Source organism: Euprymna scolopes, chromosome 34 (assembly GCF_053919585.1).
Source record: "Euprymna scolopes isolate OS-2025 chromosome 34, ASM5391958v1, whole genome shotgun sequence".
Lineage (NCBI taxonomy): Eukaryota > Metazoa > Mollusca > Cephalopoda > Sepiida > Sepiolidae > Euprymna > Euprymna scolopes.
The window spans coordinates 4,327,184-4,354,748 of record NC_136515.1 but is presented as its reverse complement, the minus strand read 5'-3'; the positions used below and the strand labels follow the sequence as shown (position 1 = coordinate 4,354,748).

Genomic DNA, 27,565 nt, shown 5'->3' with positions numbered 1-27,565 from the left:
TTTTCTGACATGAATGTCACTAACAAAATGGTTTGGTTGTTTTGTAGTATATCAACACTTTTTGGCATATTTGCCGTTTAGTTGTACAAATAGCCTCCAACTCTTATAATATAATTTTATTGTATAATTCAAAATTTTTATTGTATAGTTAAAAATTTAAAACATTAAACAATACAAATAATACGTTGTTTAACAAATAAAAAAGAAATGAAAAATGAAGTTTTAAAATGATTAAATGTGTGTTATTTTATAATTTAAAATTTAAAATATTGAACAATACAAATAAGATTTTGGTTTGATTTTACATTTATATTGTACTTGGATGCAAATGATGATACAAGCATCTCCACAAGAATCCAATATTTAACTTCATCTTTCATTATTTCTTTTCAAGAACAAAACCAACATTTTATTTATATTATTTAATGTTTTTATTTTTAAATTATAAAAATAAAACACATTTAATCATTTTCAAAATCGTCTTGCATTATTTCTCTTTTTTCATTTGTTAAACAACGTGGTTAATTTTAATTTAAATTTTAATCACAGGATTACATTTTCAATAATCACGTAAATAAAAAAAAATAAAAAAATAAAAACTTCTGTTTACAATATATACATCTGTGTCGACCCAACAGGGTTCGAGGCTATTTGTACAACTAAACGGCAAATCTGCCCACTTTTTATAGTGTTTAATACTTATTCAAGTCATGATAATCTCGTTCTACTCACTACTTGTAATCATCGAAACGAAGCACAACAGTTTTGCCCCAATTTTATGTCTCCTTACAAAGATTAAAATAAAAATATGATACTAAACCTTATGTTTAGAATCCTTATTCTAGTTTCGATTCGATTTCTGATCTTGAGCACATGGTACAATGGGGAAACAAATGGCTGGTCACTTTTAATGCATCTAAAACCAAGCTTTTATCTTGACATCATCAACGTTCTGATCCCCATCTGGCATCAATTAAAATGAATGGCTCTCGTCTTGGGGAGGCTCTATGTTTTGACAAGCTTCTGGGCTTGACCTTTACTCCCGATCTGAAATGGAACACATACATCAAACCCATTGCCAAGGCCACTGGAAAAATGGTGGGATCCTTCTATCGATCCAGAAGATATCTCACTTCTGATGCAATTCTCTGTCTATATAAGCGCCAGGCATGTCCAAGTATGGAATACTGTTGCCACATCTAGGCAGGAGCTGCTAGAAAGGACATATTCTACCTTGATTGAGTTAAAAATAGACTTCGTAGCCTCGTAGGAGATGTCCTTTTCTCTTCCCTACAACTTCTTTCACAGAAGAGATGTTGCAAGTTTGTCTTTGCTTTATCATTATTTTCATGGCAAGTACTCGACTGAGCTTCAATCTATGGTTCCCAGCCTCACCAAACAGAGAAACACTCGTCTAGCTGAAAACACTATCAATAATCCCCTCCACCACTCTTTATCTGTGCCTAAACCTAAACGTAGATTCCATAAACAAAGCTTCTTTCTTAGAACTGCACGCCTGTGGAACTGTCTTCCATTTTCCTGCTTTCCAGCTGACTACAATATGGTTGTCTTCAAGTCCAATGTAAACAAGTTCTTGATGAGCTGTTCTAAATTTACCAAATTTCCATTACTAATGTTTACTATATTGTCCAATTGACTACTGTACACTCTTTAACCCTTACCTCGAGTGGCCTCTGGGCCTTGATAAGTGGTGATGCCTAGGTAAAAAAAGTGATTAATTGAATTAGATTTTCAAGACTTTAGAAAAGTAAATTAAACTTATTTCAAGAAAATTTTGGCCTTCTAGCTAGCATCAAAATGCAGAGCTTGGTGACTTGTATCAATTCCAGTCGTCGTCTGCTACTATACCTATCCTACATAACGGATACCGTCGGGCTGTCTTAGGACAATGAAAGACAATTGGTGTTTCTTGCAATCTACGCATCCTCCGCTGCTATACCTATGCCGGTAAGCAGCATTCACCCTAGTCGTGTTGAACCATTTTTCTCCACATGAGAAAGTATCAAGGGAATATAAAATTCACAAGCATTCTCCAGTAACATGTATACCCCAGTGAGGGAAATTGGCAATGCAAGGTTTTAGCATGTTCTTGCCAAGAGGTGTAGATGTCCTACATACAGTGCCTGGTATTCCCCAAATGGTCACCCATTTGGTACTGACCAGACTCAACATTGCTTAGCTTTAATGATCTACCGAGAACCAGTCTGTGAAGTGATTACACCATATATTGCTACACATATCCTATGCAATGGACAATGTCGGGCTGTCTTAAGACATAGAGAGAGACAAATAGTGTTTTTCGCGATCCAGGCCATGGCATGAATGGTGGCATGGACATTGCGGCTGCAAGATGACCAGAGAGTTGAATCTTTTGCTGATCAAGACCTGATCACATTCTTTAAGCACCAGCTGAAGGTCAAGATCAGATGTGGATACAAGCAGTGCGTTTGTATGTGCGAAAAGGCGTCAAGTATGAGTTACCTGCCCGAGTATGGTACATACAATTCCTGGTTCTTTCAGATCCCAACTTCTTGGGTAAGTTTTAGCCTCTTAGTAGAGTGAATAAGATAACCCCCCCCCTCCACTTCTCATAGAAGGCCTCCACTTTAAGTATTATGGTTTTGGCTTCTTGTTAGCAAATGGATAGAGACAGAGAGGGAGAGTGTGAATTATAGTGTAGACACGTTGACCGGAAATCAACATCAGCTGATTGGATTGCGTGTGAGTCACGTGATCAGGTTAGCTGAATCAAGAGATTTGGTTGGGACTTGGAAGAGAGCAGACGGCTTCGCCATTGTCTCCTCCCCTTCGCTGACGTGGTAGAAATAAGACCTAGAAGAAAAAAACAACACAGGCCAAATTCACTTTCCACCTTCTGCAAGACATCTGGGAAAGTGAAATAAACTATAGAACCAAATTCTTGTCTTGGTGTGAAATAAATCTTCGTCCCCAAAAACAGGTATCAAGTCTCCCTCCCAGACGAGAATTTCCAGATGGACCAACAAAATGGCAGAAGGTATTTTTAAATGACATGTCACACACATATTCACACTTAAAAGCATATGAACATATGTAATAGAAAGACCACTAGACGATCACACACACAACGTAACAATCCTTTATAAATAGACATGTTTTAATATATCATCTCCCTTCCAGTTTCAACCAATATATTTATACAAACGCTCATTTATGATATGTACACGTAACATTCTCCCAAATTGCATTTTCCAAACCCATTACCTTTTTTTCTTCTTTTTTACTTTCACTTAGATTCCACTCAGATATTGATTAGCTTGTTTTGGATTCTGAACAAACCGGAATACAGCAAGTGGGTAGTCTATTGTTTAGAAAGAATTGGGACGATCTTATTAACAAGGTTTTTTTTTTTGTTCTTTCTCCACTCGTCATTTCATTGCGATGAAATGCTGGTATGCTTCTTCATGAACAATAAAATTTCAAATTTGTGGATTTTTTTTTTTTTTTTTTTTTACAAAGGCATCACCACATTATCAAGGCCCAGAGGCCACTCAAGGATAAGGGTTAAAGAGTGTACAGTAGAAATTGGTCAATATAGTAATCATTAGTAATGAAAATTTGGTAAATTTAATAACTTATATGGAACGGCTCATCAAGAACTTATTTACTTTAGACTTGAACACAACCATATTGTAGTCAGCCAGAAAGCAGGAAAACGGAAGACAATTCCACAGGCGTGCAGTTCTAAGAAAGAAGCTTTGTTCATGGAATCTACGTTTAGGTTTCTTTATAAATAAGATGCCCCCCCCCAGTGTAAATGCGGTATTTTGGTGACAAATGATTCTAGTCAACAGTAGGATAAACTTTTTATTATCTTTGACCAAGAATGACCAACGGCTCCCATTTTTGATGGCCTTGTGCCTACCTTGCGTAACAGCATGTATGATCACGTGTGAAAATAGCAGCAGCAGCTGAAAGAGTGAAAATATTAGTAGCAGCCATTAAAGCATGCATGTAAATTAGCAGGTGTGCGCCAGCTTGCATCACAGGAAAAGGAGAGAAAAATACGCCATGTGGTCGAAAGAGAAGCAGAGTACGAGCCGGGGAAGATGGACTTATAAACACTGGCGTGAAAAAGTGCTGGCTAAAAGCCATCATGAGATGGCGAGGAGAAAGAGACTTTTAAAAAGCACATGTGTGTTCGGAAAGACTTTTGAAAAATAATTAAATGCATTGTTTTGGATTAACGACTAATATTTTTCATTCTCACCTTCCAAAAAAAAAAAATTAAAAAAATAATTCAGAGTCTGATTTTTTTTTTTTTAACTTTTTTTTTTTGTTCCTTTTATAACAGAGTGCTGGGCAGCGTGTGTGCCTGAGAGAGGTTTGAACTGCAACGACGTAGTTAAAAAGTTACGACTATGTTACCCATGTAAATATAGATCTTTATTTTTCTGCAAATAATGAAGTATGCAATACGTGTTTTGTCTACAGTCAGTGAAAAAGAAATTCTTCTAGACTGAGGCAATTTATTATTGTCCCAATACACTTTTTCTTTTTTTTTTTTTGAAGGGAGTGGAGGTATTCCTCACTTTAAAAACTGGATGGCTGTTACACACGGATGCTCAGGATGGCCCTCAATACATCATGTAGCAGCCACGCAACAAACAACAGCTTTATGGTGACCTACCACAAGTATCACTGAAAGTACAGCACAGAAGGATGAGAGTAGCCGGTCACTGCAGGAGACACAGTGAAGAGGAAGCCAGCAAGCTAGTTTGCTGGATACCAACAGATGGACACCAAAACATGATAGAAGAAGAATGACCTACATTGACAACCTGCTGTAGGACACAGGATTGGAAAACTAATGCAAGATTGACAGACCTGGAGAAGTCGTGTAGATTCGATAGTGAAGCATCCTGAAAGACGATGGAGTCTAACCAGGGACATACAGACGGGGGGGGGGGGGCTTGAGGGTACCTAAGACTTGAAATTTAATACATCATGGAGGAGCCACGCAGCAAACCAACAGCTCTATGGTGACCTACCACCAGTATCACTGGAAGTACAGCAGAGAAGGACGAGACACCAAAACCATGGTAGAAGAAGAATGACCTACATCGACAAACTGCTGCAGGGCTCAGGATTGGAAAGTGTTCGTGACCTGCAAACTGTCATGCGAGATCGAGAGAACTGGAGAAGTCGTGTAAATTCGGTGATGAAGTGTCCTGAAATACGACGGAGATGAGAAAGGATAAAAATTGACCTTCTGTATAACATCCTCGTGAGGAGGCAAGCAAACAGGGACAATTTAAGGCCAAATATTCATGTAGAACTAGCTAGACGTCCGGCACTGCCCTGTCGTACAACATGCTTAAATATGATATTTTAACTCCTGCAGATTGTGTATGTATTATTATAGAACTAGCGGGGGTACCCGGCGTTGCCCGAGTGTTTGTTTCCGGGACGGGGGGGGAGTTTTAAAAAATGTTATGATAGGTAAGTAGGAAGGATCAAACCCGGAGTCATGAGTAAAAGTAGGAAAATAAAGTGTGAAAAAAAAAAAAAAAAAAACATCTGCAACGTTAACAGTTCGGCCACCAAGAAAAGTCCATTCCAGTTGTTTAGGAAAAAAAAAAAAAAAACGACTACGGTAGGTCGGCGCGAACGTGAAAATATAATGTGAATTGTCCAGCACGCTAACCACTACGCCACAGAGCACTGCAGCTTAGTTTAGTGATTTTAAATAACTTCACATAAAAGAACTAGGAAGCCAAACCGGTGTTCACTTCTCAACTGTTCCTTGTGAACGATCCCCAAACCGTGTTAAGTGGTGGCAGGGGGAGGAGGAATTTATTAGAGAGAAAATATTTTACCACTTCCATTGATCTTAACCGATTTTAGCCGTGACTTCTCAGCAGAAAAAGTATAGAAATCTAAGATTATCGAGGAATTTGAGAAATAATAAGCCTATAACACACCTCAGATATTGTTCTGCCGTTTGTGCATATTATATTTGCATGAAATATCTTGATTTTTAATCCTATTAAGGTCAAAATCCGACAGGAAAAAATGAGTTCATTTTATTTATATAGAGATTAATCTTCTATTGAGTATTATTACAAAGAAATAATTTGCCTGGTAGACTAATTTGCAAAAAAATAAATAAAAATAAAAAATAATAATGTCATTCATCAAATTCCGTCTGTGTTTGTTTATAATTTCATGTCAGCTGATATTTGGGCTTGACGATGAATGCCCTGGAAAAGTTACTTCTGGTTAATGTTTAGTCTTAAAATATGCAAACAAAGAAATGATTTGCGGCGATTTTCCAAACCTTTTCTTTTGTCGTAAATTTAACTCATTAATAAAAAAAAATTAAAATAAAATGGCCAGGTACAACTGGGCTTGAACAGGGAATCATTCGAGCTGTAGCCTACCACTGAGCTCTAGATGACAATATATCTGGGGTTTTTTGGTTTTTTTTAGAAAAAATGATTTCCTGGGATTTTATTATTTCCCTAGGCCAGTGTAATGCAAAATATTCCCCTGTAAAAATCATTTTTGTCTATAAGAGAGAAAAGCTATTTTTAAGATCAGATTTTTTCGATTTTCGATACTTACCAGATGAATTTCTGTACAAAACATATCTAAGAACACTGCCAGACATATAAATTAGCTTTGTGTGAAATTTACAAAAGATAGGGGTTTTTTTTTGGTTTTTTTTACATAGGGGTCACCACTTATCAAGGTCCGAAGGCCACTCAGGGATAAGGGTTATTGCGTGTACAGTAATCAATGAGATAGTATTGTAGTAATTGGGGTTTTTGATAGAGTGTCTTACTTAAGGGGGCGGTTTGTCAGGAGTTTGTTTATGTTGGACTTGAAGACGTCCAAGTTGTAGTCAGGTGGGAAATAGGCAAGCGGCAAAGAGTTCCACTGGCGTGCAGTTCTAAGAAAGAAGCTTTGCTTATGGAATCTACGTTTGGATTTAGGCACAGATAAAGAGTGGGGAAAATTATTGACAGTAGTTTCAGCCAGACGGGTGTTTCTCGTGAAAGATTGGTGAGGGGGGACGAGGGATTGGAGCTCAGGTTCCAAAACGACTGAGCATATGAGGAAGGAATTCACGCACACAATACTCTTATATAAGAGTGTAGATAATTGCACTTTATCATGGCGTACAAATATAAAACGACTTTTCCAGTTTTATGACTTAGTTTCGCTTGGTAATCCATATAGTCATACATATCCATAGATATGGATATATATATTAGTGTTGGGACGATTGATCGGAATTGGAAATCGGAAAAATTGGAGCTTTTTGGGGTATCGAAATCGGTCTCGGAAAAATTTGAGCCTATTTCCCGATGCCAAAACCGATTCCTTAAATTATCTTTCTTTTTTTTTTTTTATTTAATTTTGGTTTAAGAAACATCGTCCACTGCTTGCAGTAATAATGAAAAAATATTTATTGATTTAAACTTCCACTAAGACAAAAATCTATAGATCGCCCCCTCACAAGTGTGTTTTTACGTTTGAGAAAATATAGGCAAATTTAAAATGTGTTTTGACAGTAATCGGGACAAAATAACACTTTTATAATTAAATATTTAGAGATTTATACAGAATCGGAATCGGGAATTTACTACAGAATCGGGGAATATATTGGAATCGTCCCATTGCTAATATATATATATATATATACATATATATATATATATATATATATACATATATATATATATACATATATACATATATATATATATACATATATATATATACATATATACATATATATATATATACATATATACATATATATATATATACATATATATATATATATATATATGGTAAAACTGGTAATTAGTAAAAACCTGAAGAGAGTGCTCAATACTATTGCAGAGCAAATATGTGTTTTATTTTTTTTATTACCGTTTTATCTGTTTGGTTACATACGTTTCAGATATTGGACCATGTTTACGATCCAACAGCCTCGTTAAACCTTACAGAAGTCTTCTGTAAGGTCTGACAAGGCTGTTGGATCGTAAATATGGTCCAACATCTGAAACATATGTAACCAAACAGATAAAACGGTAATAAAAAAAATAAAACATTATATATATATATATATATATATATATATATGTGTTTTATATATATAATCTGAGGTTATTGTTTTCCAGAAGTTAAGTAATGAATGAAGGTTAACAAGGTTAATACAAGAGTGCTCAATACCGAAGTAGAGCAGGGTATACACTTTGTTTTTACATGAGCAGTAATATGTTGCTACACAGTCAAGAGCATGTTTCAGTCAGCTGGTTACTAGAAATCTCTTCAGGCGATACAGCTTATATGAAAGCAAAGTTTACAGTCTTTACTTTCATAGAATCTGTATCGCCTGAAGAGGTCTCTGGTTACTAGTAACTTGCTGACCGAAACATGCTCATGACTGTGTACCGACATATTACTGCTTATATAAAAACAAAGTGCATATATATATATATATATATATATATATATATGTATGTTAACTGTTTTGAATGAAAAAATTCCATTAAAGTGCTCGATTACAAAGAAAAAATTCCATATAAGAGCTTAATATTTATTTAAAACTGTATAGAACGTCAGAAAACTATTGGTACCGTCGGTTTCAAGCATAACATAAGGGGGGGGGACCAATTAATGCTAAATGATGTTAAGCTCTCGTCGGCCATATTGTTTTCTGTTTATCTTTCTGAGGAAAAACTAGGACCGCAAACATTGACAGATAAACGGAAAACAATATGGCCGACGAGAGCCTAACATTATTTAGCATTAAGTGGTCACCCTTATGTTAGGCTTGAAACCGACGGTACCGATGTTTTTCTGACCTTCTGTACAGTCTCTCTATATATATATATATATATATATATATATATATATATAAGTGTTCTCTTAAGAAAATTTCAAAAATAAGGGTATAATATTTATATATGTGTTATAGAAGATCAGAAAAACATTGGTACCGTCGGTTTTAAATTCAAACAAAGGGGCCGGTTATGTCGGACTCCTTGGTCTATGTCTGTGTCTCTGAAAATGGTATCTTGCCATATATATGTATGTGTGTGTGTGCATGTGTGTGTGTGTGCATGTGAATTCACTGTTTTAAGCACTGTTTATACATGTTTATACATGGGACACAAAATTAAAACTTTAACGGTTTTAAGACCAAAATAGTGCAGACATTTTTTTTTTTAAATAAATATGTGTGTGTGTGTGTGTGTTGGAAGGAATTATCGGAATCGGAAAAAAAAAAAATATCGGAAGCAGAAAAATTTGTGCATATTTTCCGATGTTAGATTCAATACATCCAATATATCCCACCATAAACGGATTATTTACGTTTGTGAAAATATGTGGACAAATAAAAACACACAACTCTTTAACTAAATATTCAGAGATTTTAAAAGAATCAGAATCTGTAATTGTATCAGAACTATATATATATATATATATATATATATATATATATATATATATATATATATAAATTGCCAAATAATATATATATATATATATATATATAAATTGCCAAATAATTATATATATATATATATATATATATAAATTGCCAAATAATTATATATATATATATATATATATATATATATATATAATTGCCAAATAATATATATATATATATATAATTGCCAAATAATATATATATATATATATATATATATATATATATATATATATATATATATATATATATATATATAATTGCCAAATAATATATATATATATATATATATATATTTGGCAATTTATAACTACAATAAATTGCGGTCTCACTTAATGCCTTAACTAGCAATTTCTAGCATTGCTACAAATATAATTTGCTGATTTCTTTATGTCCTCTGATGAGAAGAATAATAAGAATAACATTCTTTGAAACTCTGCGGAATAAGGACTTTGTAAATTGTTTTTTGGAGTATTCAGTCGAACAATAAATTTTGATTGTAAAGTTCAACTTTGTTTTAATTTTCTTTCTCTTATAATAAGCTCTACTCTCTATTGCGTATTGAGCTTTTTTTTTTAATTTGGTTGGGATTAAATTTTCTATATATAAATACTGGTATTTATATTAGATTGGAGTTTACTACTGGGTATATCAGGTAAACACTACATCCCTTTGTTTTCATGAATATATATAACTATACCTTACATCTTGTCTTCAACGATCGGGCGATTTCATCTTTTAAAAAGGGGATGACAGGTGGACTTATGCGTATGGACATGGCCCAGAAGCTAAGAAATAAGGTTGGGGCGTTGTATATTATGGTTTCGATTCTAGAATGACAACTTCAATATTTAAAAGTTTAAATTATTCTAAATTATATAAAATCTTAAAATAAACATGTTTAAATTATTTTTCATTATTTTTTTTTTTCTTGCATTTCGTTCAGTTTCACTCGTTCTTGGTTTTTTGGGTTTTTTTATCGCAACGTCAAGGCTGCTTCATGCTTACGAGTGACAGCCATTTTGATTCTTACACGATTTCTTGAGTTTATATATAAAGTAAAATGAATTATTTTTTGGGTTTGTATTACTATACAGATTCGAAAAAGTTGTTAAAAAATATATATATAACAAGTAAATGTTATCAAATGCAAGATAAGTTACTTCTCTATCTAATTGGATAATTTTTTAGTGTTTTTATTTAATGTAACACGTTTATTCAGCTCGAAAAACAGAGTATTTACCGTGTATTGGAAAATTTAAAATGGCGCCCGATTCTATGTTGAACACGGTAAGTTTGTGAAAATGAGTTAAAAAAAAAAAAAAAATATATATATATATATATATATATATACACACACAAAATACTGCTAAAACCCCAACGAATATATGTCAGCCTTTGTCACGCTAATATATCTTGAGCGAGTTTCTAACAGTACTTTGTATATTGTGCTATTTTTAACTCATTTTCCCAAACTTACCGTGTTCAGCAGAGAGTTCGGCGCCATTTAAAATTTTCCAATATATCGATAAACACTAGGTTTTTTTGAGCTGAATAAACATGTTACATTAAATAAAAATACTAAAAAATTATCCAGTTAGATAGAAAAGTAACTTATTTTACCTTTGATAACATTTGTTATTTATTTGTTTTTTGACAACCTTTTCGAATCTATGTGTATAGTAAAACAAACCCTATTGTTTTTTTTGTTTTTTTTTTTTAAATGATTCATGTCAAAGTTTAAGGAAAAAAAAACATTTTGAACGCCTTATTTTTCTCATATCGCCCGCAAACCTGATTTAGCGACATTAACCTAATTTTCTACATTATCGTTTTCCGAAATTTTTGGATATATTCATTATTGCGACATAACAATTACACATATCATTAGTTTACTTGAAATTCAATATTTCGATTTTTGCTACATTTTTTTACGACCTCTAGCATAGTATAATCACCCCCAACCACTCCATATTAAGAACGACTTTCGGAATAAACACTCCCCCCCCCCCACATCTCCCCATGTTAAGAACGGTTTTCGAGGTTGAAGGGCTGTTTATTCAGAAAGCCGTTCTTAACATGGGGAGGTTGGGGTGTTTATAATACGCTGGGGCACGTCGTAAAAATTTACCTTTGCTAATAGAATTATGGCATTCTTTTTTTTTTTTTTTTTTACATAGGCATCACCACTTATCAAGGCTCAGAGACCACTCGAGGATAAAGGTTAAAGAGTGTACAGTTGTCAATTGTACAATATATTAATAGTTAGTAATGGAAATTCGGTAAATTTGTTAACTTAAGTGGAACGGCTCATCAAGAACTTGTTTACGTTGGACTTGAAGACAATAAGATTAAATCAGCTGGAAAGCAGGCAATCGGAAGAGAGATCCACGGGCGTGCAGTTCTAAGAAAGAAACTTTGTTCATGGAATCTGCGTTTAGGTTTAGGCACAGATAAAGATATATTTGAAAAAGGTCAAAATAATACAGCGTATTAATTATTATTATTATTATTATTATTATTATTAATATTATTATTATTATTATTATTATTATTATTATTATTATTATTATGCCTAACATAGGTGGAAATGTCATGACGTGACATTTGGCCGCCATGACCAAGTACAGTTATTCTAGATAATCGGTCAAACAGGAAACATATTTCAACGGTCTCTATGCTAAAATTGAACCAGCGCGTTGGCAGATGGTTATGAAAATAATTGTGGGAGTGGACGGTAGTTGTGGAGAGAAAGTCGACAGAAGGGAGTGGCTTTCTTTTTATAATGGAGGAAAACTTTTAATCCACTTAATTTCTGGTAACAGAGAGGTGATTGTTTCTCTTAAGTAAATGCACACTTTTAGTCAGGGCAAATGATCCAGTAGAAAAATAATCACAAGAAAAAAAAAAAAAAACGTTGATTTTATCGAATTATCGAGTTTTAAGGAAGAGTTGTGCGACCAATTCTGTATGACAAACTGACTTATCTCCCATCACTTAAAGGGTTATCATTTTTAAAATACAATATATATAAGAACGTAATTGTGGATGATTTATTATTATTATTATTATTATTATTATTTTGTTACTATTATTAATATTAATATTATTATTAATATCATTTTATTATTATTCTTAATATTATTATTAATATCATTTTATTATTATTCTTAATATTATTATTAATATCATTTTATTATTATTCTTAATATTATTATTAATATCATTTTATTATTATTCTTAATATTATTATTAATATTTTATTATTATTCTTAATATTATTATTAATATCATTTTATTATTATTCTTAATATTATTATTAATATCATTTTATTATTATTCTTAATATTATTATTAATATCATTTTATTATTTTTATTAATATTATTATTAATATCATTTTATTATTATTCTTAATATTATTATTAATATCATTTTATTATTATTCTTAATATTATTATTAATATCATTTTATTATTTTTATTAATATTATTATTAATATCATTTTATTATTATTTTTATTCTTAATATTATTATTAATATTATTTTATTATTATTCTTAATATTATTATTAATATTATTTTATTATTATTCTTAATATTATTATTAATATCATTTTATTATTATTCTTAATATTATTATTAATATCATTTTATTATTATTCTTAATATTATTATTAATATTATTTTATTATTATTCTTAATATTATTAATATCATTTTATTATTATTCTTAATATTATTATTAATATCATTTTATTATTTTTATTAATATTATTATTAATATCATTTTATTATTTTTATTAATATTATTAATATCATTTTATTATTTTTATTAATATTATTATTAATATCATTTTATTATTATTTTTATTCTTAATATTATTATTAATATCATTTTATTATTATTTTTATTCTTAATATTATTATTAATATCATTTTATTATTATTTTTATTCTTAATATTATTAATATCATTAATATTTTATTTTTATTCTTAATATTATTATTAATATCATTAATATTTTATTTTTATTCTTAATATTATTATTAATATCATTAATATTTTATTTTTATTATTATTAATATCATTAATATTTTATTTTTATTATTAATATCATTAATATTTTATTTTTATTATTATTATTAATAACATTAATATTTTATTTTTATTATTAATATTATTAATATCATTAATATTTTATTTTTATTATTATTATTATTATTAATATCATTAATATTATTTTATTATTTTATTATTAATATTATTATTAATATCATTAACATTATTTTATTATTTTTATTATTAATATTATTATTATTATTATTATTATTATTAGTTCTAGCAGATCTACAATCATTTTTCGTAATTTGGGGAATTCATACTAATTTCGACATAACACCTAAGTACACAATAATGTTTTCACCTGAAATGCGTTGGTTTAAAAAAATGATCACTAATCTACACAAGTAACAAGTGAATAAGTAAAAACTTAATTCTATTTTAAAAGAACACGCCACAAGTGCTCGCACTACGCTCGTTAAAAAGTAAACTTTCTTTTAGGAATAGAATTCCAACCGAATTCTAAAATTAAATCGTGAACTATTTTCTCTTCAAGCTGAAAGAGGAGTGCCTCTGGCTCTCTACAGAATATGCAGATTTTAGATTGCGATTTACGGAACAGAACAGAAATGGCCGAAGCAGTTTACGATTTTAAAGCTGCCACAAAAAAAAAAGAAAAAAAAGCGCTTGTACACTATCAAAACGAAATTTTGTAGTCGCTAAATTAAGTTTTCAAATAAAAAAACAATGGTTTCTACTTTTTTTTTTTTTTTTTTTTTTTTTTTTTTTTAGTTCTAATTACAATGGTAGCTTCCAAATTATGCAGTCGGAATTACCTGAATATTACTGAATTATTAAAAAAAAAAAAAAAAAAAAACTTTAATCGCGTTAGCAGGTGAAAAACTGCCGCCATCTTGTTTAAATCGAAACGGAAAATGATCTCCCTTTTGAACTCTACTGTGCCTTACGAGCGTTTTCAAATTCTACATTTTGTTTTCTTTAATAAGTAATTTTCTACCTTATCGATTTTCGTAATTTTTGGATATAATCATCTTAAAAATAGAAGGAATACGTAGATACCATTGTTTTCATGTGAAATTCAGTATTATGATCTCCGAAATTTCGTCCCAATAGTGTAACCCCCCCCCCCCCCCAAAAAAAAAAAAGACGGACGATATCAAGCATACTGTGCGAGCCTTTTCTAGTCTCGCACAAAAACACGCGTTCACATCTCAAGCCATTTTTCTTGTCATACACATACGCGCACACAAACATAGGCGCGCACGTACACACTCGTAGATATATTCACGTTCGCGTACATACAATCACATTCACATGCATACACACACACACGCTAACGTACACACATGTACTCACATATGCGCACACGTACGCACACATGGGCAACATCACTTCCCCTTCAAAGGAAATCCACACGTGCGCAAAAGACCACTGGAAACAACTATAAAAGCAAGAGACCTGAACTGGTTTCTTTCTTTTCAATTCGGCTCCCGAGCTGAGCGGTCGATGGACCATTCGCCCCTTTTGGGGCGCCCGCGCTTCACATCACCTGCTACTATGTGTGGGGCAAGAGCCAACAGACAGTACGTACACTTTACATGTTTTCTATCTCCATGGCCTGGATTGACTTTCTCAATCTCTCTGCAACAATAGATTTTCCTTCTCACCAGCTAACAGTGAGAGACGCACGCCAAACTGGATTGACTTTCTCACTCTCTCTCTACAACACTAGACTTTCCTTCTCACCAGTTAACAGCGAGAGACGCACGCCAAACTAAACACGTGCTGTACCATGTTCTTTCATCTAATTTGTTTCTTCACAAAATAAATTCTAGTTTGTTTATTTCAATAAACGCGTTGTTTGTTCCTTCCTCAAAGCAATTCATTTTTCCCATTTTGTACGACTGGGGGATATATATAATATATCTACCACACCGCAACAAATTGGTGACACCCGAACGTGAGATGAACACGCTTTTCCTTCTATGCCACAAGTCCTGCAACAATACGAAGAGTTAAGACAGCGTAAAAAGCACCAACTTCCGGTAATGTCACGAAATAGGGTTTGTGGGTCATGAGATAAATAACAGTGTCGGGATAAAAATATGTTTCTTAAAACATGATTACATGATGAGCCAATTCGTGTAAAAAGTTAATTTACACATAAACTCGAGAAATGCACGATTAAAATGTTTAAACGTTCTATGAAAAATATTCAAGATGGCTGTCACCCGCAATTTCGTAAAGCAAATAGCAGCCTTGAAATTGCGATGAAAAAAAGAACGCGTGAAACTGAACTAATCGAGGCAAAACTGACAAGTAAGAAAAATACAATGACACAACCGACAAAAATGACTAAGTTCAGCATTGCCCCCCCCTATTTAGCCCCAGAAGTCCCCAAGGGACATCAAATCTTGGTGAAAATGAATGCAAAAAAAAAAAAAAAAAAAAAAAAAAAAAAAATGACTAAGGCCATCATTTACCTTCCCCCCCCCACCCACTTCATTTAGTCCCAAATGTCCCCAAGGCGTTAACATTTAAATTTGAGTTCAGCACCATGCAAAACTGCTAAACAGACATATACAAAAAATTTTGGACAAATATGGTAAAATAGTCCCAAAAAGGGAGTGTTTTTATTAGCCCTAAAAAAGCTCCTGTGGCACACACAAGAATTATCGCGAAGTATAGACAAATAAAAATTATATAGAAATCAGTTAGTTACAAGTTTTATAAAAATCCAAGGCATCAATTTTGTTTAATAAGCACAAGTGTCAATTTTAGTAATTTTAACCCGAAAGTAACCGGAGTTTTCCTGGAAAATTCGTTCTGTTACTTTTTTTGCTCATATCGTGCTTAAAGTTGAATTTCTCACAATACACGATTAAAATGTGTAAGCATTTTAATCGTGTAAGAATCAAGATGGCTGTCACTCGTAAGCATGAAGCAGCCTTGATATTGCGATCAAAAACTAAGATAGAGTGAAACGGAACGAAATGCAAGAAAAAAAAATCATGAAAAATAATTTAAACAGCATTTTTCGAAACGATCTGAGGCAAAACTTAAAATGTTCACATTTTAATCGTGCGTTTCCCTAGTTTACACAATTAAATTTTGGTGCTCCTACACTATTGGGACGAAATTTTGGAAATCGTAAAACTGAATTCCCCTATCTACGTATTCCTTGTATTTTTAAGATGATTATATCCAAAAATTACGAAAATCGATAAGGTAGAAAATTATTAAACTAAATAAAAAATAGAATTTGATGAAAACGATTGTAAAACACAGGAGAGTTCGAAAAGGAGGTAATTTTCCGCTTTTACTTAAACAAGATGGGCGCAATTTTTCACCTGCTAACACGATTAAAGCTTTTTTTATTTTTTTAATAATTCAGTAATTTTCAGGTAATTCCGACTGAATAATTTGGAAGCTACTAAACTGAGAAAAAGAAATCAGTTGAAACCATTGTTTTTTGTTTTTTTTTATCTAAAAACTATTTATTGAATACAAAATCTCGTCCCAATAGTGTAGGAGGGCCTATATTTTTACTCGAAATAAGAAACATTTTGAATGCCTTATTTTGCTCATATCATCCGCAAACTATTTAGTGACATTACCACAAAATTACCGTTAATTTGAATTGAAATTGAATAAAATAATATCCTGCTCTTTTTATTCAATTTGAATTGAAATTGAATAAAATAACATCCTGCTCTTTTTACTGTCACCCGCAATTTCGTAAAGCAAATAGCAGCTTTGACCTAGCGATGAAAAAAAGAACGCATGAAACTGAACTAATCGAGGCAAAATTGACAAGTCAGAAAAATACAATGAAACAACCGACAAAAATGACTAAGTTCAGCATTGCCCCCCCACCCCCCACCATTTAGCCCCAGAAGTCCCCAGGGGACATCAAATCTTGATGAAAATGAAAGCAAAATAAAAAAGAAATGACTAAGGCCATCATTTACCTTCCCCCCCTTCATTTATTTAGTCCCAAATGTCCCCAAGGCGTTAACATTTAAATTTGAGTTCAGCACCATGCAAAACTGCTAAACAGACATATACAAAAAATTTTGGACAAATATGGCAAAATAGTCCCAAAAAGGGAGTGTTTTTATTAGCCCTAAAAAAGCTCCTGTGGCACACACAAGAATTATCGCAAAGTATAGACAAATAAAAATTATATAGAAATCAGTTAGTTACAAGTTTTATAAAAATCCAAGGCATCAATTTTTTTTAATTAGCACAAAAGTGTAAATTTTAGTAATTTTAACCCGAAAGTAACCGGAGTTTTCCTGGAAAATTCGTTCTGTTACTTTTTTACTCATATCATGTTTAATGTTTTAATGTTTGTGCAAAATTTCAAGGTGTGGTTATTGAGAAGTGCGAACGGACAAGGGTGAATTTACAGGTCCACCCTATTTTTGTCAGGGGGACCAAAAAAGTAATAACGGGTACCTGCAAGGAATAGATATCCAGCGAATGTCGGTATCATGGAGGGTCCTCGTCAGTCCCGGAAATGGTCTAAGAAGCATACAATCCGAAAGGCTGTTTCAACCCTAGCCTAACTAACCACATGCTTAGTGTCACCTGCCTTTTCACATTTTCAAGACTTTCAAATCGTGAACCGTTTTGGCTATTTCCAAGACGGACTCACGATTTTTCGTCAATACTCAAAACTGACTTCATAAATACTGAAATCTTCTGGATAGCCATGTCATACAAAAAAAAAAAAAAAAAACAAAACAAAAAGAAAATCAAAGAACGAAACTTTTAAAGCACAAACGTTAAAAACGGCTAAATTGGTGTGTCTTTATCTCAACAAGCTGGGATAAAAGTGTAGTATCTTTTCGATCCCGTCAGATGAAGAGAAAGAGAAATCCTTTAAAACTACAAGAATTTTTATCCCAGTCCAGAGTGCCGTCCGTTAGAGGGACTGGATTGTTCCTCTGATCTTGAGCACGTAGTACAATGGGGAAAGAGGTGACTGGTCACTTTTAATGCATCCAAAACTAAGCTTCTATCTTTAAATCATCAACGCTCGGATCCCCATCAATTGAAATGAATGGCTCTCATCTTGGGGAGGCTCTACGTTTTGACAAGCTTCTGGGTTTGACCTTTACTCCTGATCTGAAATGGAACACGTACATCAAGTGTATTGTCAAGGTCGCTGGAAAGATGGTGGGATCCTTTTACCGCTCCAGAAGATATCTCACTACTGATGCAATTCTCTATCTATATGAAAGCCAAGTACGTCCAAGGATGGAATACTGCTGCCACATCTCGGCAGGAGCTGCTAAAAACAGCCTATCCTGCTTTGACAGAGTACAAAATAGACTTCGTGGTTTAGTGGGAGATACCCTTTTCTCTTCCCTGCAACCTCTCTCCCACAAAAGAGACGTTGCGAGCCCGACTTTGTTTTATCGTTATTTCCATGGCAGGTGCTCGTCTGAGCTCCAATCCCTCGTCCCCCCCCTCACCAATCTTTCACGAGAAACACCCATCTGACTGAAACTACTGTCAATAATTTTCCCCACTCTTTATCTGTGCCTAAATCCAAACGTAGATTCCATGAGCAAAGCTTCTTTCTTAGAACTGCACGCCAGTGGAACTCTCTGCCGCTTGCCTGTTTCCCACCTGACGACAACTTGGACGTCTTCAAGTCCAACATAAACAAACTCCTGACAAACCGCCCCCTTAAGTAAGACACTATCAAAACCCCCAATACTAATGATTACTACGATACTAACTCATTGATTACTGTACACGCAATAACCCTTATCCCTGAGTGGCCTTCGGGCCTTGATAAGTGGTTACCCCCATGTAAAAAAAAAAAAAATAAAATAAAAACATATCATGCCAAAGTTTGGTCTTGTCCCCTGGGGAGGTGAACAAACATGCACTCATATTCAGATGACTTAAGGGTTTTCTTTGTTTTAACATTACAATTGGCAACCACCCCAGAACTTAGGGTTGGTGATACCGGTAATGTTGCTAAATGGGTTTGTGGGTGAAATGAGAAAAATAAGGCATTCAAAATGTTTTTTATCTGAAACTTTATTATGTGAGGAGTCATTTCGGGTAAAAAAAATTTATTTCACTCAAACTTGAGAAATGCTGTAAGAATGCTTGGCAGAATGAAAGAAAGCTATCAGAAATCACAACAGGCTCACCTTTAAACTTCAACGTAAATTTTATCAAAGTAAAAAAAATCCAAATTACGAAAGATGTGCCATCTTTAACTTTCTGCTGAACAGAGCCAGTAACACCCGTAAGGGTAGTAGTTTATGGTTTATCTTTGCGTTTGCAGGATTCAAGACTCCACGCAGTTTGAAGAATAGTTGCAACAAGTCGATGAGTTAAGCGATGCCTTCCAAGAATGAATGCTGCGAGTCCGGTAGTCATCATGGAGTTCACTGCAAATAACCGTCCTAATGGCTGACGAAGGACAGCTCAAAATGTAGACTTTAAAATCGTCTCAGAGAGACATTATATAAGTAATAATGAAAGTCAATCAAATCGTAGAGCACAACAGTGTGCGAAGAATATAATATTTCATCCGACATAAGTGTGCGAAGAATGTAATATTTCGTCCGACATAAGGGCATTGGTTTTTGCAAATGACAATAACATTTAGTACTACGTTAGGGCATTAATACGTCTCAAAGAGAGAAAAGGGTTTGAAGTTCCATGCCTCGGACAAGGAGATGAGGTTTCACGTCCATTTGACGTGCTGTATTTTTGAAAATCTGGTGCGTGGTGCGATCCAAAACACGAAAATAGCGCCAAGAATACGACTCGGCAGTTAATAACAGCAATCAAGCTGACATTTCTGAATTATTTTAGCTGAGGATTGGTTATTCATATTATTTGGATTCATCGGACTACTATTCTCATCTTGAATGTTATTTTCACAACGTTTCGGTCGATGTAACCTATGACCTTGTCGAACTCTGGAAGGTTTCTGTTGAACTCGGCAATTTGGACGGAATTTCGAGCTGAACCCTTTATTTACTTCACGGGAGTAGTGTACTCTTGTTCCATCAACCACAACTGGATAGAGGTCCGAAGTAATTCGCAATTGTATTTTTTGGTCGCCCACACTGAGGATTGAACCTTCAATCTTCAGGAGAAAATCACTTTTTACAATTGACCCGTGGTGCAGTGGTTAGAGTACTTGGAAAAATCAATTGTAAAAAGTGATATTCTCCTGAAGGTTGAAGGTTCAAGCCTCAGCGTGGGCGAATGAAAAATACAATTGCAAATTATTTAGGACCTCTATCCAGTCATGGCTGACGGAACAAGAACAAGCTTCCCCCATGAAGTAAATAAAGGGTTCCACTCAAAATTCCGTCCAAATTCCAGAGTTTGACAGAAACATTCCTGAATTCGACAAGATACACCTGAAGAAGGTCGGAGGTTACATCGACTGAAACGTTGTGAAAATCACACTCAAAATGAGAACAGTAGTCCGATGAATCTAAATAATACAATCAATCTGATAGGTCCAAACAAAATCATGGGCAGTCAAACCGACCAATGAGGAGCCTGCTTATTTCTGCAGAATTTCTCACAATACACGATTAAAATGTGTAAGCATTTTAATCGTGTAAGAATCAAGATGGCTGTCACTCGTAAGCATGAAGAAGCCTTGATATTGCGATCAAAAACTAAGATAGAGTGAAACGGAACGAAATGCAAGAAAAAAAAAATCATGAAAAATAATTTAAACAGCATTTTTCGAAACGATCTGAGGCAAAACTTAAAATTACAATTAAATTTTGGTGCTCCTACACTATTGGGACGAAATTTCGGAAATCGTAAAACTGAATTCCCCTATCTACGTATTCCTTGTATTTATAAGATGATTATATCCAAAAATTACGAAAATCGATAAGGTAGAAAATTATTAAACTAAATAAAAAATAGAATTTGATGAAAACGATTGTAAAACACAGGAGAGTTCGAAAAGGAGGTAATTTTCCGTTTCGACTTAAACAAGATGGGCGCAATTTTTCACCTGCTAACACGATTAAAGCTTTTTTTATAATTCAGTAATTTTCAGGTAATTCCGACTGAATAATTTGGAAGCTACCATTGTAACTGAGAAAAAGAAATCAGTTGAAACCATTGTTCTTTTTTTTTTTTTTTATCTGAAAACTATTTATTGAATACAAAATCTCGTCCCAATAGTGTATGAGCGCCTATATTTTTACTCGAAATAAGAAACATTTTGAATGCCTTATTTTGCTCATATCATCCGCAAACTAGTGACATTACCACAAAATTACCGTTAATTTGAATTGAAATTGAATAAAATAATATCCTGCTCTTTTTATTGTGCACTGTCAATAACCTCATGAAATTCAATAGTTTATTTTGTTTTATATATATATTATATATATATATATATATATATTAACCTGGAAAAAATACACACGCACACCAAGGTAAGTACCTTGATTCTTTTCAGGCTTTTAACCCCCCCCCCCCCCGTATTAAAAATGAGCTTAATGGATTTCATCATTTTCCTTTTGGGTGAGGCAGAGGCAGATTATTTTTTAGGGCTAACTAACCGCAATCTAACCATTCGTATGCTTAGTGCCGTCTGCCTTTTTACATTCCCTTCCCCCCTCTTGCAACTGCTTCTTCGGCCATTTCCGTAAATCGTAAGCATTCGTGTTGATACGGATCCTGTAGAAGTAGTAGTTCTACACCTAAACAATCATTTGTTTAAAGAAGAAAAAAAAAAAGTTAACGGGCACACATGTTGAAACTTTTGAGAGAGGGGGGGGGAGTAAAGGGCTTCGATCACTTCTGGGATTCTCCTGTAAATACTTGGGATCGACTCTATAAGACATAAAAATCCTGTGGGTGCCCATTTCTTACAAATACAAAAAGCTTTTTGGGCACGAGAGCAAGTCAATATATAAAAATGGGAGTATGCACTTATTGATCCGTGCTGAAACAATGTTATTTAAAAAGCCATTCTTAACATGGGGAGGGGAGGATGTTTTGTATTTATTCTTTACTTTAACCTTACAATTGAATAATAAAAAATAAATAAAACTTTAATTAAACGTGGAAATACAATTTTTAAAAAATTGCGCGGATCACTCTCTGCATTAGCACCAAAATGAGTAATCTCCAAGAGCAGTGGCTCAGCACTCAGTGCTCGAGGGAGAGAAAAAAAAAATCAAGCTACCGGAAGTGGATACGGTTGATTGTGTAAGGCAATCGAACGGAACGAAGTTACAGAGACACACAAAATGAAATGTATCTATTTTTAAAAAATTAATTTAGTTTTAACACTTGTTGTCACGAAACAAAAATGATTGTTAAACAAAAAAAAATTTTAAACTTCTTGTGTTATCAAATAATAAAAATGTTTTATTCAAAATAATTTACTTTTAACGCTTATGTTACAACGAACAAAAAAAATTTAATTATATAAATTATCAAGTTTTATTTAATAATTTAATAAGTGTTTTTTTTGGGGTTTTTTTTTTTTTTTTTGCTTGTTTGTTTGTTTCGTAATAACACAAGTGTTAAAAATTAAAGTCGTTTTGTTTTGTTTTTTAAATAAATATATGGTTCCGTTTTTTCATGTTTCCGTGACCCCGTTCCGTTGCCTTACACAATCAACCGTATCCAGTCGCTTGATTTTTTCCGAGCACTGATCTTGGAGATTACACAAAAATGCACGAGTAAAATTAGCAGTTTGTACATAGTCGGTAAGTTTAAATAAATAAGGGGAAGAGGCGCGTGCGCGTGGGCATGATGAACGAATTTAAAACCAATATAATATACTCGTAATAAAGTCAAAGAAATCGACTTGCACGCGAAATTATATACATGGAGGGGGGGGGGCTCTTTTTGGTAACATCTGTGTTGCCTACAGCCCAATCCTCCATTCGCTAGATTTTATTAAACATTAAATTCATATTTTATGAATACAAAGATTTAGATAAAAAAAAAAAAAAAAAAAAAAAAAGCTAATAATTTTCGATTTGGTGCTTATGCACTTTTGTTACCGCGCTATTTTTAAATAGTTTTTCCAAGTTAAATTCAAGTTTCACGACATTTTTTTTTAATTGTTCAGTGGAAGCACAGAATAGTTATAAAACATCCTCCCCTCCCCATGTTAAAAATGGCTTTCAAAGTAATAACGTTATTTCAGTACGGTAACGAAAGTGCACAAGTACCTTAAGTTTTTTTGGGTTGTTTTTTTTTTTAAAGAAAAAAATAGGATTCTTTTTTTCTATTTCACTAAGGTGGAAACTTTAATAAAATGTTTAGAAAATTGTCATCGCCTCGTAAATTTGAAATCATTCCTTGCCAAAAGGAAGATTTTAAAGTTTTGAGTAAAACTATTGAAGTCAAATATGCGAGGTCTTTAGGAAGGAAGGGGCATACAAAGACTATGAAATTTTTGGTATTATTATACAAACACCGTGACAGCGTTAGGGTTAGGGTTAGGATTAGGGTTAGGGTTAGGGTTTAGGGTTAGGGTTTAGGGTTAGGGTTAGGGTTGGGGTTAGGGTTAGGGTTAATTCGCTGTCACGGTGTTTGTATAGTTTTACCAAAATTTTTTTCTTTTTAATATTTTAGATCTTAAAAAAGTGACTAAATTACGACATTCGGTACTTACGCAGAATACGGACCGTGCTGAAATGATAACATTTAGAAAGCCATTCTTACCATGACGGAGGGACGCGCGTTGTGTAATTAGTACTTAATACTTTCACCTAACAAAAACAAAAATTGCCGTAAAAATTTAATTTAACTTGAAAATACTACCAAAAAAAAAAAAAAGAAAATCACGATGCGTATTCTGTACAAGCATCCGACATTAAAAAGCAAAAGATACCTAGCCAAGTATAAGTCATCGGCCCGTGTGGGGGGGGGGTCAAGAAATTCGGGTGCTAGTGCAGACTGCAGAGTCTGCAGAGAGTGATCCGCGCTATTCTTTAAATCGTATTTTAAAGTTTTATATATTTTTTATTAAACTGTAAGGTTAAAGTATAAAATAGGTACAAAACACCCTCCCCATGTTAAGAATGGCTTTTTAAATAATAACGTTATTATTTACGTCCGGATCACTCTCTGCACTAGACTGAAATTCGAAATTGTCGCCGAATATAGTCAAGCAAAGGAAAAAAAAAAAGTTTAACGAAAGCGCAAAGTTTTTCATGCAGGTGCTTGCGCTAAAATCTATGCTACTTAATAAGTGCTTGCAACTTTACGGTTAAATGTAACAGTCGGACAGAAGAATTTTACTTGTTACTGCAAACAACTAAATGATCACATCTTACGTTTAATTAAAAACAAAAAAATAAAAGTATTCATGTCGAAAAGCTTTTTGTGAGATGTTGAAAATGAATGTCACTTACTTCAGTTTGGTTCGACCAATAGAACTTGCAACTTTATCGAAATTAATGTTTCGCAAGAGAGATAAGGGCGGTGCCTTATAAACTAACGGTCGATATATATATATATATATATATATATATATAAGTACTCAAACTAAAAAAAAAAAATAAACCCCAAAATAGAAATTACTATGACACTCGAAAAACTTCACGGTGAGGTACCGTGTAATATATATATATATATATATATATATATATATATATATATATATATATATATATATATATTCTGGTTTGTGCTTATTAAATTGTTAGGTGAAAGTACAGAACAGTTACAAAACAGTAAACACTCCCCATGTTAAGAACGATTGTCTAAATAACGTTATTTCAGCACGGTACTTTTTCGGTGTAAGATTTTTTTTTTTTTTTTTTTTTTTTTTTTTTTAACAAAGTTGAAAAAAATAAAACCATTACAAATAAATAAAATGCTTCGATAGAATTAGAACCGAACTTTTTAACCCTAAACTAACCCTAACCTAAGTTTTAAGTCCGACAAAACTTGTTTCGGTGCAAATTCTGTAGAACCAACGAAAATATTTTAATACTTTTTTTACAGTAATTATTAACCTCATTATTATGGTATCGTTTTTGGCCATTAAATTATTAATTGAACCAAATTGTTATAGAAGTAAAACTAAATTGGTTAAGATGATATTGTCCTCAATGGCAGCCATCTTAAAGCTAAAAACTTCAATATAAGAGTGTGTGTGTGTGTGTATATATATATATAACTACACAGACAAAGAAAATGTCAGTACTTGCTGTTGCAGTTTTGGTCGGTTTTCACCGAAAAAGCGACACACCTTTTTTGGCGTAAAGCTTTTGAGAATTCTTAGATCGTCTCTAAAGACTTTATTATTAGTAAAATTTAATAAATTAAACTAGAAACCGTAGTACTTTCTTAAATAAAGTGTGTTTTTCGTTTTAATCAACAAAATTCTTTAATTTTAAAGTAGTAAACGACGCATACGTTTTACGGAAAAGTTTTAAACTTTTTTTTTTTAGGCGCCCAGGCATGTGAAACGTTTGATATTATCATCATCCAATTATAAATCCATGTTAATATAGTTTGTCTGTCTGTCCAGTGCGATTTTTCTAAAATCGTACAACCCAAAGTCGGCGATGTCAAATGAGCAAAGGAAACAATTACAAGGTGCTTCTACAGAATCTGAACCGAACCCAAATTATTACCGAATTAAATCTAGAACTAATGTTAGCGTCAATTTAAGGTAATATAAAAACAAAGTTAGGGTAATTATGCAGAGAAAGTACCGTGCTGAAATAACATTTAAAAAAAAAAAAAAAAAAAAACATTCTTAACAGGAGGAGGGAAGATAGCTTTATTAACCATTCTGTACTTTCATCTAACAATTTATTAACAAAAGATACCGTAAGCCTTTAATTCAACTTGAAAATACTATTTTTAAGAAATAGCACGGTACGTTCTCTGCATAAAAAAAAAATCTGATTACATTTTACGGACTGCTTGCTTGTTGGATTCACAACGTTTCGGCCGATGTAACCTCCGATCTTTTCAGGTGCATATTTACGGATTTGGGAAACTTTCTAGCTGAAAAAAAAAAAAATGTACCTGAAGAAGGTCGGGAGTTACATCGTCCAAAACGTTGTGAATATATAAAACCCACGATAAGAACATAGGTTGGATTAATCCAGGATTAGAAAGCCTGATGTTAAAAATTCCGGAATATTTATAGCAAAGAAGAAGAAAATACTCTAATATATACCTAGAATAGTAAATAGAATAAAAAAAAAAAAATTGCTTACCGGCGAGGATACTAATGTGTATAATTTGACTGTTATTAAATCGCTGAACCGATTGGAAGTAATATAAAAAGAAAGAAATAAATCCGGCAAGTAAAAAAAAAATGTAAAAAAAATTTGGGCGACCGAGGAGATCAACCCGACGAGCAGAAAATATCTACAAGTCAGTGAACCTTTCTCGTTCCTCTCCTCCGTCTTCCACTGCGCATGTCAAAAAAAGTTACGTTGAGGGACGGGGGGGGGGGGGGTATCGGCAAACATGTGCTCGCTTCTTCGTGAAAACTTCTCGCACCGGGTGGATGGGATGGGTGGGAATGTGGGGTATAACTTGTGTCACATTATCACAACACCCCTTCCTCCTCCCGTGGGGGAGGACATCCAGGCCTATTCAAAAGATCCGTACTTCTAGTGTTTATACATTGTCCCCTACCACGCCCTCCCCAAAAAAAAAACATTATATAATACAAGAACAGAAAAAACGTGTGTTAAACATACAGGGTCCCCCCCCCACCACCACCACAAAAAAAAAGTCTCAAATCTAATAGGAAGTTACATCGGCCGAAACGTTGCTTTTTAGATTCGGAACGTTTCGGCCGATGTAACCTCCGATCTTTTAAGATGCATATTTACGGATTTGGGCACCTTCTAGCTGAATAAAAAAATGTACCTGGAGAAGGTCGGAAGTTACATCGGCCGAAACGTTGTGAATATATAAAACCCACGATAAGAACAGGTCTATAGGCGAAAGAGAAGT

The 27,565-nt window shown here is 33.2% G+C and overlaps 1 protein-coding gene across 4 annotated transcripts in view; it reads right to left on the bottom strand.

The window, feature by feature from the left end:
- The window catches only part of LOC145259095 (very long chain fatty acid elongase 7-like), a 133,020-nt gene extending 105,985 nt beyond the window's left edge, over positions 1–27,035 (bottom strand). Inside the window, exon 1 of one of the 4 annotated variants that reach the window (XM_080116747.1) lies at positions 26,815–27,035. The gene's annotated coding sequence lies outside the window, so the exon portion shown is untranslated. Of the gene's footprint in view, positions 1–24,990; positions 25,090–26,814 lie in introns of those variants that run through there. The other 3 variants (XM_080116745.1, XM_080116746.1, XM_080116749.1) reach the window with 3 other exon arrangements.
- Positions 27,036–27,565: the final 530 nt, after the last annotated feature.